This window comes from Gorilla gorilla, chromosome 11 (genome assembly GCF_029281585.2).
Source record: "Gorilla gorilla gorilla isolate KB3781 chromosome 11, NHGRI_mGorGor1-v2.1_pri, whole genome shotgun sequence".
NCBI lineage: Eukaryota > Metazoa > Chordata > Mammalia > Primates > Hominidae > Gorilla > Gorilla gorilla.
Genome location: NC_073235.2, coordinates 22690268 through 22702223, shown reverse-complemented (window position 1 = coordinate 22702223; position 11956 = coordinate 22690268). Strand labels below are relative to the sequence as shown.

Here is an 11956-nt window from a genome sequence, read left to right as displayed (position 1 = left end):
TAAGGGCATGTGACCCCGGGGGATGGAGCGATGGACAGGAGAGTGAAGCTGGAGAAAGGAGGACTGATGGCAGATAGCACTGGTGGAGAGCCCTGGGCCCCAGTTCCCAGAAGCTGCACAAACTCATCCTGGGGGAGGTGGGAGGAGACTTCGTCCCGGTGCTCCTGCCTCCTGCCTCTCTGGTGGTGATGTGTGGTGCCCAGGCAGGGCGTGCTCCACGGGCATGCGCACAGAGCTGCCTGCAGACAGAGTCGCCTGGAGCAGGATGCAGGTGAGGCACAGAGGGCTTGCTGTGGAGCCGCATCTTGCAGCTGGGGGCACTGAGGCCTGAGAAGCTCTGACAGGCCATGCACTGGTGTCTGAACCAGGACCTGCTCGAGGTCACCTTCCTCCCAGACCACTGAAGTGACTGTGGTGGTGAGAGGTAGGCAGCGGCTTGTCCGCCTGTGTGTGTGTCTGTGTGTTTTGGAGAAACAGTATTTGGACTGATGTGCAGGTGGCCAGGAAATGGAGCACGGACACGGTCCTGTCTAGCAAGTTCTCAGGAGCATGTGTGCCCCATATAAAGAAGGTTGGCTGCAGGGCTGCCAGTCCAAGCCCAGAGTGTCCAGGCCCCCATCCCAGGATAGCCCAGCCCAAGCCAGGACATAGTGCCAGTCACTCTCAGGAGGAGCAGGGGACAGTGACACAGCACATGCCCTGGGCTGTTGAGCTGTTCCCACTGAGTCCTCAGACAGCCCAGGGGCCCAGAGAGAGCAAGAATGATGAGTAACCAGGCTACGGCATCCAAATAAACACCACCCCAAACCCCAGACCAAACCGCCTGCAGAGCCTGCCAGCTGCAGCTGCCAGAGGAATCAATACCCATTGTTCTCCTAGACAAATGTTCCCTCTGCACTTTTGGCCACTGTGTTCCAAGGGATGGCTAGGTGTGGGTTTACATCATGTGGATGGACACAGCTTAATGGGATCTGTTCCTCAAATTGCTCCACCCCACAACCTCCCACTGCAGGGTCATGAGTTGAAGACAGCTGCCTGGCTGGATCCGGGCGAAGGGCAGGCACCAGGCCTATGTGGACTCCAGTCCCTGAAAGCTGGGTGACCTTGGCCTTGGGTTCCTCGACTACTCAAGAGGGGTGAACATCTGCAGCTCTCGCTATCTCATAGGGTTGGCCTGAAGGTTACAAAGATTCCTGGGAAAAGCAGCCAGCAGGAGTAAAACACACAGTGTTACGGCTCCTTATCTAATTGTAACGGGAGGCATCCAGCTTAGGGCAAGGAGCGTGGGCTTCCCAGTCGGACAGGCCTGGGCTCACACACTGGCCTTTTCCATCAAGGCCTATCACCTCTCTCAGCTATGGGTCAGAGAAGTTAGCCTGCAGGACTGTTGGGAAAGTTGCAGCTGCATGCCTGGGTCTTAGCACGGTGCCATGGCCGTGAGAATTATAATGTGGCTGCCATGGTCCAGGCACTGAACGAGCTCAGAGGACCCCTTGCAAAGTGCCTGACCAGGTCAGGCCAAGCATCATGGACAGAGCCGGGGCCACATCCTCTCTGTGCTTAAAGGCCAAAGTCAGCACACCCACCTCTTCCATGGACCTCTCTTAAGTTCTTCAAGTCCTCCTTGTGGCCCCTCCTCCAAGCTTCTAGATCCCATGTCACCTATTCCATTCTTTTTAGCTCTTAATCATGGCAGGGGACATTTGCTATTGGATGGAGAGGGGGCTACCCAGTATGTTTGCCCCCTTCTTATTTGAGAATAAGGCCCTATGATGTGAGTATTGGCAGGAGATAAGCTGCCCACTGTGGAAGCTGAAGGGACAGGCATTCTCTCACCTTGTTCCTGGGCAAATGGACCCAGATGTGGCTAAAAGGACACTTCCATCCAGGACTCAGACTTAGGTGGGTGACATCAAGTGGAGGGAGAATGAGATGCCATTTCCTGTGGCAGTGTCCACAGGTGGCAGCAGTGTCCACAGGTGGCAGCAGTGGCCCTGGTGTCCCTCTATGGCGGGAGCATGAGCTTCTGGTGGGCCTTCCCTACAGGCCTCCAGGTGTGACTGTGGCCAAGCTTTTGCCTCTGGGCCTCCCTTGGTGGCTGCCCACTTCCTAAGCCTGTTCTCGCACCTTCCTGTCAATTCTCAGCTCCTCAGTCACCAGCGTTGGGTTTCTGTTGCTTGCACACCCAACATGCACATTTGCCTTTGCATAACACCAGCTGTTCCAGGTGAGCAAATAATCTTCCCCACTGGACTTCACCCCCTGGGGGCAGAAATGCTGACTTACACTGTGGTGTATCACCCAGTAAGTGCCTCCTGATGCAGGCCATCCGGAGAGGGATGCTTGGACTCGGCTGCCAAACACACCTGCGATAGGATCCAGGTTCTATCATTTACTAAACTGGGGCTCTGAGTAGTTATTTACTCTCCATGAGCCTTGGTTTTCTCATCTATAAAATGGGCACCTACTTCCTAGGATCTTGACTTAAGAAAGTAGACATGAGTATTGTGATGGTGGTGGGGTTGGTGGGGAGGAGTGAACAGAATTTAGGCTGCTCATAAACCAGCTCTCATGCTGGGACTGGTCTGGGAATGCGGACTGGAATGGGGGCAGGGGTGAGGCTCCAGGATGGGGGTCTGAGGGCCTGTGGTGGGCAGAGGCAGGGTGCCTGGTAATTAATTCTATTTTTCTTATTGTTAGATTTCCACTTCGCCATCTTTGCTATTTAAGTCTTAGTTGTTGACGGAAGTTTCCAAAGGCTTATATTGCCTCTCCTGAAACAAAACACGAGCTCTTTGAGGAACAAGACTTTGTATTTTCATCTTTGTACCCTCACAGCACCTAGTACATTGTAGTTACTTAATACAGTTACTTAATACATATTTACTAATTAGATTCTAATTCTGCAGGTTCAGTAGGTTTCATGCTGCCTGGACTTTCCAAAAAGGATGTTTGCTGATGGGATAGCTTGTTGGAGGAGGAAGATTCTGTAGAAATTCAGTTCCCTTGTATGTTCCCAGCCTCTGGCAGGAGTTGGGGATAAAACTGAGCCCGTGGTACAATGGGGAGACAGGTAGGTATTTACTGTCATTACAGAGTCATCTGTGTTTAAATAATTATTTAGGAATGCATATACTCTGTTGTTCAGCCTATCCCTTAAGCCAGGTATCATACAAGTGCTCTAAATGTCTTCTCTCATTGAATTGTCACAAAGCTCTTCGAAGGTAGGTGTTATTATCAACCTGATTGTATAAAAGTAGAATTTGAGGCTTAGGGGCCTGCCCAAGTTCAAATAGCAAGTAAATAGTGGAGCCAAGGTTTGAACCCAGATGTGTCTGACCCCCAAATCCATTGCCTTAACCACTGCTTTGTGCCACCTTGATAGAGACAAACTCCTTGTTCAGGAAACCCAGAGGAGGAAATACCTGAATTTGCCAGGAAAGTCCAGGAAGCCTTCCTGGAAGAGGAGGTGCTTAGACTGAAATTTTAAAAAACCACACTTTTAACTGCACATGTTCAAACACCCACAAAAGTAAAGAAGATATGAAATAAATCTTTAAGAAACGAGGCAGAGTTGGGGAACAGGTGCCTGCCAGAGTCCAGGATTGTTAAGCCTTGTGCATCCTGGGGACACTCAGAGACAGGTAGGAGGCCTTGCAGAGTGTAAGGTGTGACCAGAGGCAGTGTAGGGGTCAGATGGAGCTGCAGCGGTGGACACCCCTTTGGAGCTTGAGTTACTTAATTCAGAAGATGGCTGTTCCTTATGTTTGGACTTCCACCCATTTGTTTGGGGCAAAAAGAAAGCATCGGCACATGGCACATGGCAGGTGAGGAAACTTGCTGTTTTTGGATTTCCCCAGCAGTGGGTAGGTAAATAATTTCTTGCAGTTTGGCACAGTTGGGTTCAAGGGTGAGGACTTCAATCTTTCAGCACTGATGGTTTGAGGCAAGTGATGGGAATCTGAGTCACTCTTGCAAAGCCTTAGTTCAGGGGAGGCTGAAGGACTTCATGGGAGCTGGGGCAGGCAACAGAACTGGGTAGAGCTGGGTGTGGCCCTGGGTTTTACAGCCATGGTCCCTGGGCAAAGTCGTTTTCCCTCTCGGCATGTTTAGACAACAGAGATGGTTGTTGCTTGGATTAAAAAAGGTTTTATGGTTGGTTATAATTTTTGACATTGGAAATGTCCCCATGTGTCGTGGAGTGGCCAAACTTCCTGAAGAGCAGAGGAGGAGAAAATTTCCTGGGATGTCTACAGCAACAGAAATTGTCACTACGCCAGGATACAGCCAACATCACCATGTACCTGGCCTAGGGGCAACTTTGCAGTGTTCAGACTAATTTTTTCCCCCTTTTTTCTTTTCTTTTATTTTTTAAGATTTATGTAGAGCCACTTTTGCTGTGTTGCCCAGGCTAGTCTCAAACTCCTGGCCTCAAGCAATCCTCCGTCCTTGGCCTCCCAAAGTGTTGGGATCATAGCCCAGCCCAGACTCATTGTTCATTCATTCTCTTATTCATCCACTTATTTGTTCTACTTGTTCACCCCTGATTTATGGCCTTGCCTTTGTTCTGGTAATTTTTCTCTTCTGATGTCCAGGTTTATACCTAGATGAAGAGAAAAGAGAAATAGCTAAGAAGGAATTCTCTGACATTCCTTCTTAATTTCCTCTGCGAGCTTGTCTTTCTCAGGTGAGGCTTTAAGTATTTTGGCAAGCAAAGAAACACAAAAGACAAAGCATAGCTGAACTTCACTAGCATGTGTGATAAAATCACTCAGTCTCCCTGTGGGCAAGGTGAAGGGAATATACTTTATTTACTTTAGCCGCATCCCACAAATTTTAATACTCTATGCTTTCATTCAGTTAAAAATACTTCCTAATTTGATTTGTGGTCTCTCCCTTTCCCATGAGTTATTTAGAAGTGTGTTGCTTGGTTTCCAAATGTTTGAGTATTTTCCAGAAAATTTTCTATTACAGATTCCTAATTTAATATCATTATGATCAGAAAACATACCTTGTGTGATTTGAAAACTTTTAAATGTATTGATACTTCTTTTATGGATTACAATATTGTCTGTTTTGGTAAATGATTCTTGGGCACTTGAAAAAATTATATTTTCTTGTTGCCGTTGTTGGGTGGAATGTTCAATTAGTGTAGTTGCTAGTGTTGTTCAAGTCACTGTATAGTTACTGATTTCCTGTCTACTTGTTCTATTAATTATTGAGAGAGAGATATTGAAATATCTAATGATAATTGTGAATCTGTCTATTCTTTAAGTTCTACCAGTTTTTCATTTATTTTTTTTCAAGCTCTGTTATTAGGTGCATATTTAAAATGATAATGTAATCTGGAAGTAGTGGGCCCTTTATCATTTAAATAATGGTCTTCTTCATCCCTAGTAATATGATTTGCTTTGAAATCCATTTTTTTCTGATATTCATAGAGCATTCTAGTATTCTTCTGATTGTGTTAGCATGGTATATCTTCTTTCATCCTTTTGCTTCTGACTTATTTGTGTCTTTATATTTAGAGTGCAATTCTGGTCAACAGGCTATAGTTGGGTCTTGCTTTTTTATGGCAAAATATACACAACACAAAATTCATCATTTTAATTATGTAAAGTGTACAATTCAGTGGTATTTAATACATTCACAGTGATGTACGACCATCATCATGTTCAAGAACATTTTCATCATACTACAAGAAAAAACTCTGTACCCATTGAGTGGTCACTCCCCATTTCCCACTCCCAGTCCCTGGTAACCACTATTCTACTTTATGTCTCTGTAGACAAGTTAAGCAATTTGAACTTTTAGTGGAGATGCCTAAAATAATTTTTTCATAAAGTCCAATAATTTTACTAGAATATATCTTGATATTGGCCATATATTTTATTTTTCCTAGGTATGTGATAACGCTGTTTCACTATGTAGTTATAAAATATTTTATTTCAGGAACGTTTTCTTGAATTACAGATTTTAGTGTTTGCTGTCTTCCATTCCCCATGTTCTTCTTGAAAGCCTCTTATTACATATGTTAAATCTTCATTGCCAATCAGTTGCTTTCTTTGAATCCTTTGTATCTCTTTTAAAATATTTAAAAACATTTTCCTCTCTACATTCTATTTATCTTAAGGCATCACTGTACTTGTTCTTTCTTGTTTTCTTCTAATGTAATCTTCATTTTTAAAAAAGTCTCTTTTTTCTAATTATATCCTGAGTTCTGCCCATCTCAAATCTTCCTATTCGCCAATCACCTCATTTATAAGGTTTTAAAATTTTAATTTACATTGTTCTTTAATAATTTTTGTCATTTTCATAATATATTTTACTTGTTTTTAAAATTAGATAATTTTTATGTCTTTCATACATGTCTTTCATATGTGTTTCGTTGCCTTGTGTATTTCAATGTTGGGTACATTTATTGTCCTTCTTATTTTATTTTATTTTTTGAGATGGAGTCTCCCTCTGTTGCCCAGGATGCAGTGCAGCGGTGCGATCTCAGCTCACTGCAACCTCTGCCTCCTGGGTTCAAGTGATTCTCCTGTCTCAGCCTCCCGAGTAGCTGGGATTACAGGCATGTGCCACCACGCTGGGCTAATTTTTGTATTTTAAGTAGAGAGTGGGTTTCACCATGTTGTCCAGGCTGGCCTCAAACTCCTGACCTCAAGTGACCTGCTCACTTCTGCCTCCTAAAGTGCTGGGATTACAGGTGTGAGCCACCGTGCCCAGCCTACTGTTTTATTCTTATATATTCCTATAGTACTCCCTATTCTTTTATTTCCTCAGGATAAACTTCCTATGGCATTTGACTGTGATTATTTTCTGTTGCTCACTTTGCATATGCAATGAATTTTCTTTGTTTTTAGGATGGGAAGGCGTGCTAGGATAGCTTTTTAGGCTTCCTGCCAAAGCTCCCTCTTAGGTTTTTCTAACACATTTATTTATTTACTTACTTATTTATTTTTGAGACTGAGTCTCGCTCTCTAGCCCAGGCTGGAGTGCAGTGACGCAATTTTGGCTCACTGCAACCTCCACTTTCCGGGTTCAAGTGTTCAGGACGGGGTTTCACCATGTTGATCAGGCTGGTCTTCAACTCCTGACCTCAGGTGATCCACCTGCCTCAGCCTCCCAAAGTTTTGTGATTACAGGCGTGAGCCACTGCGCCCGGCTTCACAAAGTAATTTAAAATGTGGCCTCATATTTTCTGAGCTCTGCCTACTTTGCGCCCCTCCTCTACTTTAATCCAAACTTTCTTTTCTCATTGCTTCTATTGTCCCTGTCCTACTCAGTTCGGATTCTGTTCCCATCTGTTTCTTCTCAATGTGGATCTTTGTCTGGGGAAAGAGATTTGATTTGTTCATTTCATGGGGTTATAAGGCCCACGCTACTCCAGCACCATCAGATCCACCATATCATGGCCCCATTGCATTCACCCACGTACTGGATCTTTTAAAACCTTCCCAGTTTTTATTGTTCTTCTCAGATTGGCCCACGGTGCATTCCAGTTGGTTCATACTGGTGACTTTGGGGTTGTTCTATCCTTGTGATGTAGGAGTTAAGAAGCAATCACTTAGGCAGATAGAAAGGCATGAGAGTCCTCGGTAAGGCTTTTCTCTTTAATGAAAAGCAGCCCAAATCATTTTCTAACAAAGGGCAGCCTGCAAAGTCGAGCCGCAGACATAGACAAGCAAGCTGGGAGTTTGCACGGGTGAATGCTGGCAGGAACTCCGCACTAGACATGTTCAAGATGGCGGCTCCATCTTCCCTTCTCTGCCAGCCACTTGTACAGTAAGAAGCAGACAACATGGCGCTGGCCAAGAAGAGACAACATTTCGCTGGCCAATTGCTTATTAGGCAAATGCTGGCATGATCATTTGCCTAATAAGATCAGGGTGGGTGACTAGCCTTCCAGCGCTATATAAACATCATACCTGATCAAACGAATCTGTGAGTCCTACATAAATCGGACACTGCCTCCTCAAGCTGGGCTATAAAATCCGGGCATCCATAATCAGCCGGTCTTTTCTTCTCAGAAGACCCCTCTCTCTCTAGAGAGAGGGTTGTTTTTCTTTCTTTTCTCTTCTGCCTATTAAACCTCCACTCCTAAACTCCTCTTGTGTCTGTGTCCTAAATTTTCCTGCCAGGAGACAACGAACCCCAGGGTATATACCCCGGACACTATAGCCACTTCACTTGCAGTCATCAGAAACCCAGGCACCTTCTGACTGCACAGACGTAGGACCACGCGGTCCTTTAGCTGCCAATGGTTTGTTCCCACCCACTTTTAGGAGAGTCTTGGGGAAACCGTATTACCTAGTTTTGTGGTAGATGTTGTCCATCGGTCTTTAGTTTTGCTATCTTAGTTACTCTGTTTGTTCGTATGGGATAATCTGAGAATATTTAAAACTCCACCATCATCTTACCAGAAATCCAATGTACATTTACTTTTTTTTTTTCCATAATTCAGCTAGAGATATTTTCTACTGCTCACAAGTCAGAACTTGGACTGATACAGAGGTTTAATTGACTATCACAAAAGGAATGGGGGCATGGCTGCCGTATAAAGTGGTCACAAGACTGTCATTTCAGCCCACATCAAAGACAGCAGCGCATTTAAACCACGGCAGGTGATGATCCTACCCACTCTTCTCTCATCAGCCCTTGGGTGCTGCACAGCTCTGCATTCTGCTCTGAGCACCATGATTTTAACAGACACTCATTTGTGAAGTGTGTTTAGGAAGTCGAGGCCTTTTGAAATCTTGCTGCTTTAGTAAGAAACTACTAGGGAACTACTGGAACATCTCAGGGGGCAATATGATTGTCAGGCCTCTGAGCCCAAGCTAAGCCATCATATCCCCTGTGACCTGCATGTATACATCCAGATGGCCCTAAGCAACTGAAGATCCACAAAAGAAGTAAAAATAGCCTTAACTGATGACATTCCACCATTGTGATTTGTTCCCGCCCCACCCTAACTGATACAATAGTCTCCCCCACCCTTAAGAAGGCACATTGTAATATTCTCCCCTGCCCTTAAGAATGTATTTTGTAAGCCTATCCCAAACCTATAAGAACTAATGATAATCCCACCACATTTTGCTGACTCTCTTTTCTGACTCAGCCCACCTGCACCCAGGTGAAATAAACAGTCTTGTTGCTCACACAGAGCCTGTTTGGTGGTCTCTTCACATGGACACGCGTGACAATGACCATCACCTTCAAATATTTGATAATGAGAAAAGCAAATAGCCTTGCCTGTGTGGCCCTGAAGAGTAGAGCCTCAACCATGGGTGGACACCACTGGGGGACACATATTCATTGGACTTGAAGAAGAACCTTTTCTTCCACTTAGAGGCTGTACATATGCTTGATGGGTACACCCTAAGGATGACACAACAGCAGTGGGGTTAGACTAATCACCTCTAAAATCTCTGCAGCTCTAAGACAAGCTTTGGACTTTCCCCACCTTGCAGCCAGTAATGTTATTAAGCTTGAAAGAGATGCCTAGCATTGTACTAGGTGGTGTTGAGGCTTAAAGTTGGTCATGGGATTATAGAAAACTAAATGACAGACTTTACTTTCTTTCCTTTTCTTTTTTTTTTTTTTTGAGATGGAGTCTGGCTCTGTTGACCAGGCTGGAGTGTAGTGGCACGATCTTGGCTCAGTACAACCTCTGCCTCCCGGATTCCAGAGATTATCCTGCCTCAGCCTCTCGAGTAGCTGGGACTACAGGCAAATGCTACCATACCTGGCTAATTTTCATATTTTTTAGTAGAGATGGGGTTTCACCACATTGGCCAGGCTGGTCTCGAACTCCTGACCTCAGGTGATCCACCCACCTCGGCCTCCCAAAGTGCTGGGATTACAGGCGTGAGCCATTGCTCCCAGCCACTTTCTTTTTTTTTCCTTTTCCTTCTTCTGAGGCAAGAGTGACAACTTTACTCTCAAATAAGTCATGATTTACTTTATAAGATTTCACTGATGTACCCATGAAATAATAAGCAAATAAGAGTTAATAGCTATAATTTTCTGAGTGCTGCTAGATGCTGTCTGTCTATATTACCTCGTGTAATCCTTGCAGCAACCCTGGGAGGTAGGTGCTGTTATTATTTCCACTTGATAGATGAGGCTTCAAGAGGTGAAGCAAGTTGTGCAAGGCTGTACAGCTAGTAAGTAGCCAAACTGGGATTCAAACACAGCTTTGTCTCTAAATGTGTGCTCTTAAACATCTCAGTAGGAAAAATGTGAGATTTTTGGAAAAGCTGGTACCATAGGAGTCTAAGGGTATCCAGAGGGAAGGCAAAGGATGAACACAAATTGAAGGCTTTGGACGTGCCAGGTACCATACAATTTCAACCTCAGAAAACAGTAAGAAGCACATGTTGTTAGCCTGAAAGATCAGACAGGACCCAGTCAGGAGACAGAAAACACACCCATTATTTTTACAAAGAGCATTAATATAAATAGCATTAGCCAGGCATAAAGTTGGTAATTAGGTAACTGAAAAGGCAAAAAGAAAACTGAGTTATTGGCCGGGTGCAGTGGCTCACGCCTGTAATCCCAGCACTCCGGGAGGCCGAGGCGGGCGGATCACCTGAGGTCAGGAGTTCGAGACCAGCCTGGCCAATGTGGTGAAACCCCGTCTCTACTAAAAATACAAAAATTAGCCAGGCGTGGTGGCACATGCCTGTAATCCCAGCTGCTCAGGAGGCTGAGGCAGGAGAATCACTTGTACCTGGGAGGCGGAAGTTGCAGTGAGCCAAGGTCGTGCCATCGCACTCCAGCCTGGGGCGACAAGAGCGAGACTTCATCTCAAAAAAAGAAAAAAAAAAAAAAAGGAAAAGAAAACTGAGTTGTTGTGGAGGTAATAACTGCTAGAAGCAGCTCCCACCCCCCAAGGCTGGGGGACTAGGGAAGAGATTAGAACTGTTAGAATTTAAGAGCTTGGAGGAGAAGCCCCCTTCGAGCCAAAACTCAGACCTCTGGGGGTAGGAGAAGGAGACACTCCTGCTCCTCTGCTCTGGGGCTGGTGTCTCTGACATGCAGCACCATGAGGCTGGTTCTGTGAAGGTTGGGAAACTGCAGACTAGATTCAGCTGCTGCTACGGGAGGGACCTGCTGCTGCCAAGGGGAAGGAGTGTGGCTAGGGCTACAATCACCTGAGCTGAAAGGAGACTGGCAGGACCAAACCCCGTCTTCCAGGCCCAGCACTGAGCTTCCTGTTAGCATCCCCTATTGGCTAAGACTAATAAAGAGCCTGCTGGCAATGTAGGAACGTGGTTTGCAACACGGTTTTGGCATCAAAGAGATGGAGTCTCAGAGAGCTGAAGACATTTGCCTCAAGTTTCACACTCGCCGCTCCACCACCCAGCCTTGTATAAGTGCTGTCTGCTTTTATGACCTCTTTGCTCATTTCTGGGGCTGCACTGGGGCCAACTTAGCCTCCTTCTGTCACTTCCCTGCCCTTGGTAGGAGCTCTTGCCTCAATGGGCAGCACAGCCTGACACTGGCAGACCTGGAGGCCGGGCAGGCTCCCAGGAGCCCTGAGAGTGCCCTCTTTGTGTTCCCCCGGCCCTGGAATCTCTCCTGACACATTCCCTGGCTGGGCCTCACCCCCTGTTCTGGCAGGCCCAGTCTGGCGGTGGTAACTGCCAAGCATCTGCTCAGCCTGCCTTGATGCTGGGAACAAAGAGACCAGCTTAGCCCAAGCCATTACCTGCCTCTCAGAGGCCTCAGGCACCATGGCTGGGGCCAAGCCCCTGTGTCGGCTTCCCAGAAAGCGGGTCGGGTGGGGGTTAGGGCATGTCTGTCTCATGTGCTGAAGGAAGGAATACTTGTGCCAAGGGACAGGAGACCATTTTTGGGGTGGTGGGCTTATAGTGGGTGAGTCAGGGGAACTCACTGCTGCTCATCCATCTTGTGTAGCCACCCCCGAAAATATTTACTGAGTGCATAG

At 46.0% G+C, this 11956-nt stretch overlaps 1 long non-coding RNA gene across 1 annotated transcript; it reads left to right on the top strand.

Annotated features, from left to right (window-relative positions):
• The first annotated feature begins 259 nt into the window (after positions 1-259).
• Positions 260-9117, top strand: LOC129532174 (uncharacterized). The gene is made up of 3 exons (XR_008677821.1): positions 260-424; positions 2910-3073; positions 8468-9117. It is a non-coding gene; the product is annotated as an uncharacterized lncRNA (long non-coding RNA).
• The last annotated feature ends 2839 nt before the right edge of the window (positions 9118-11956 follow it).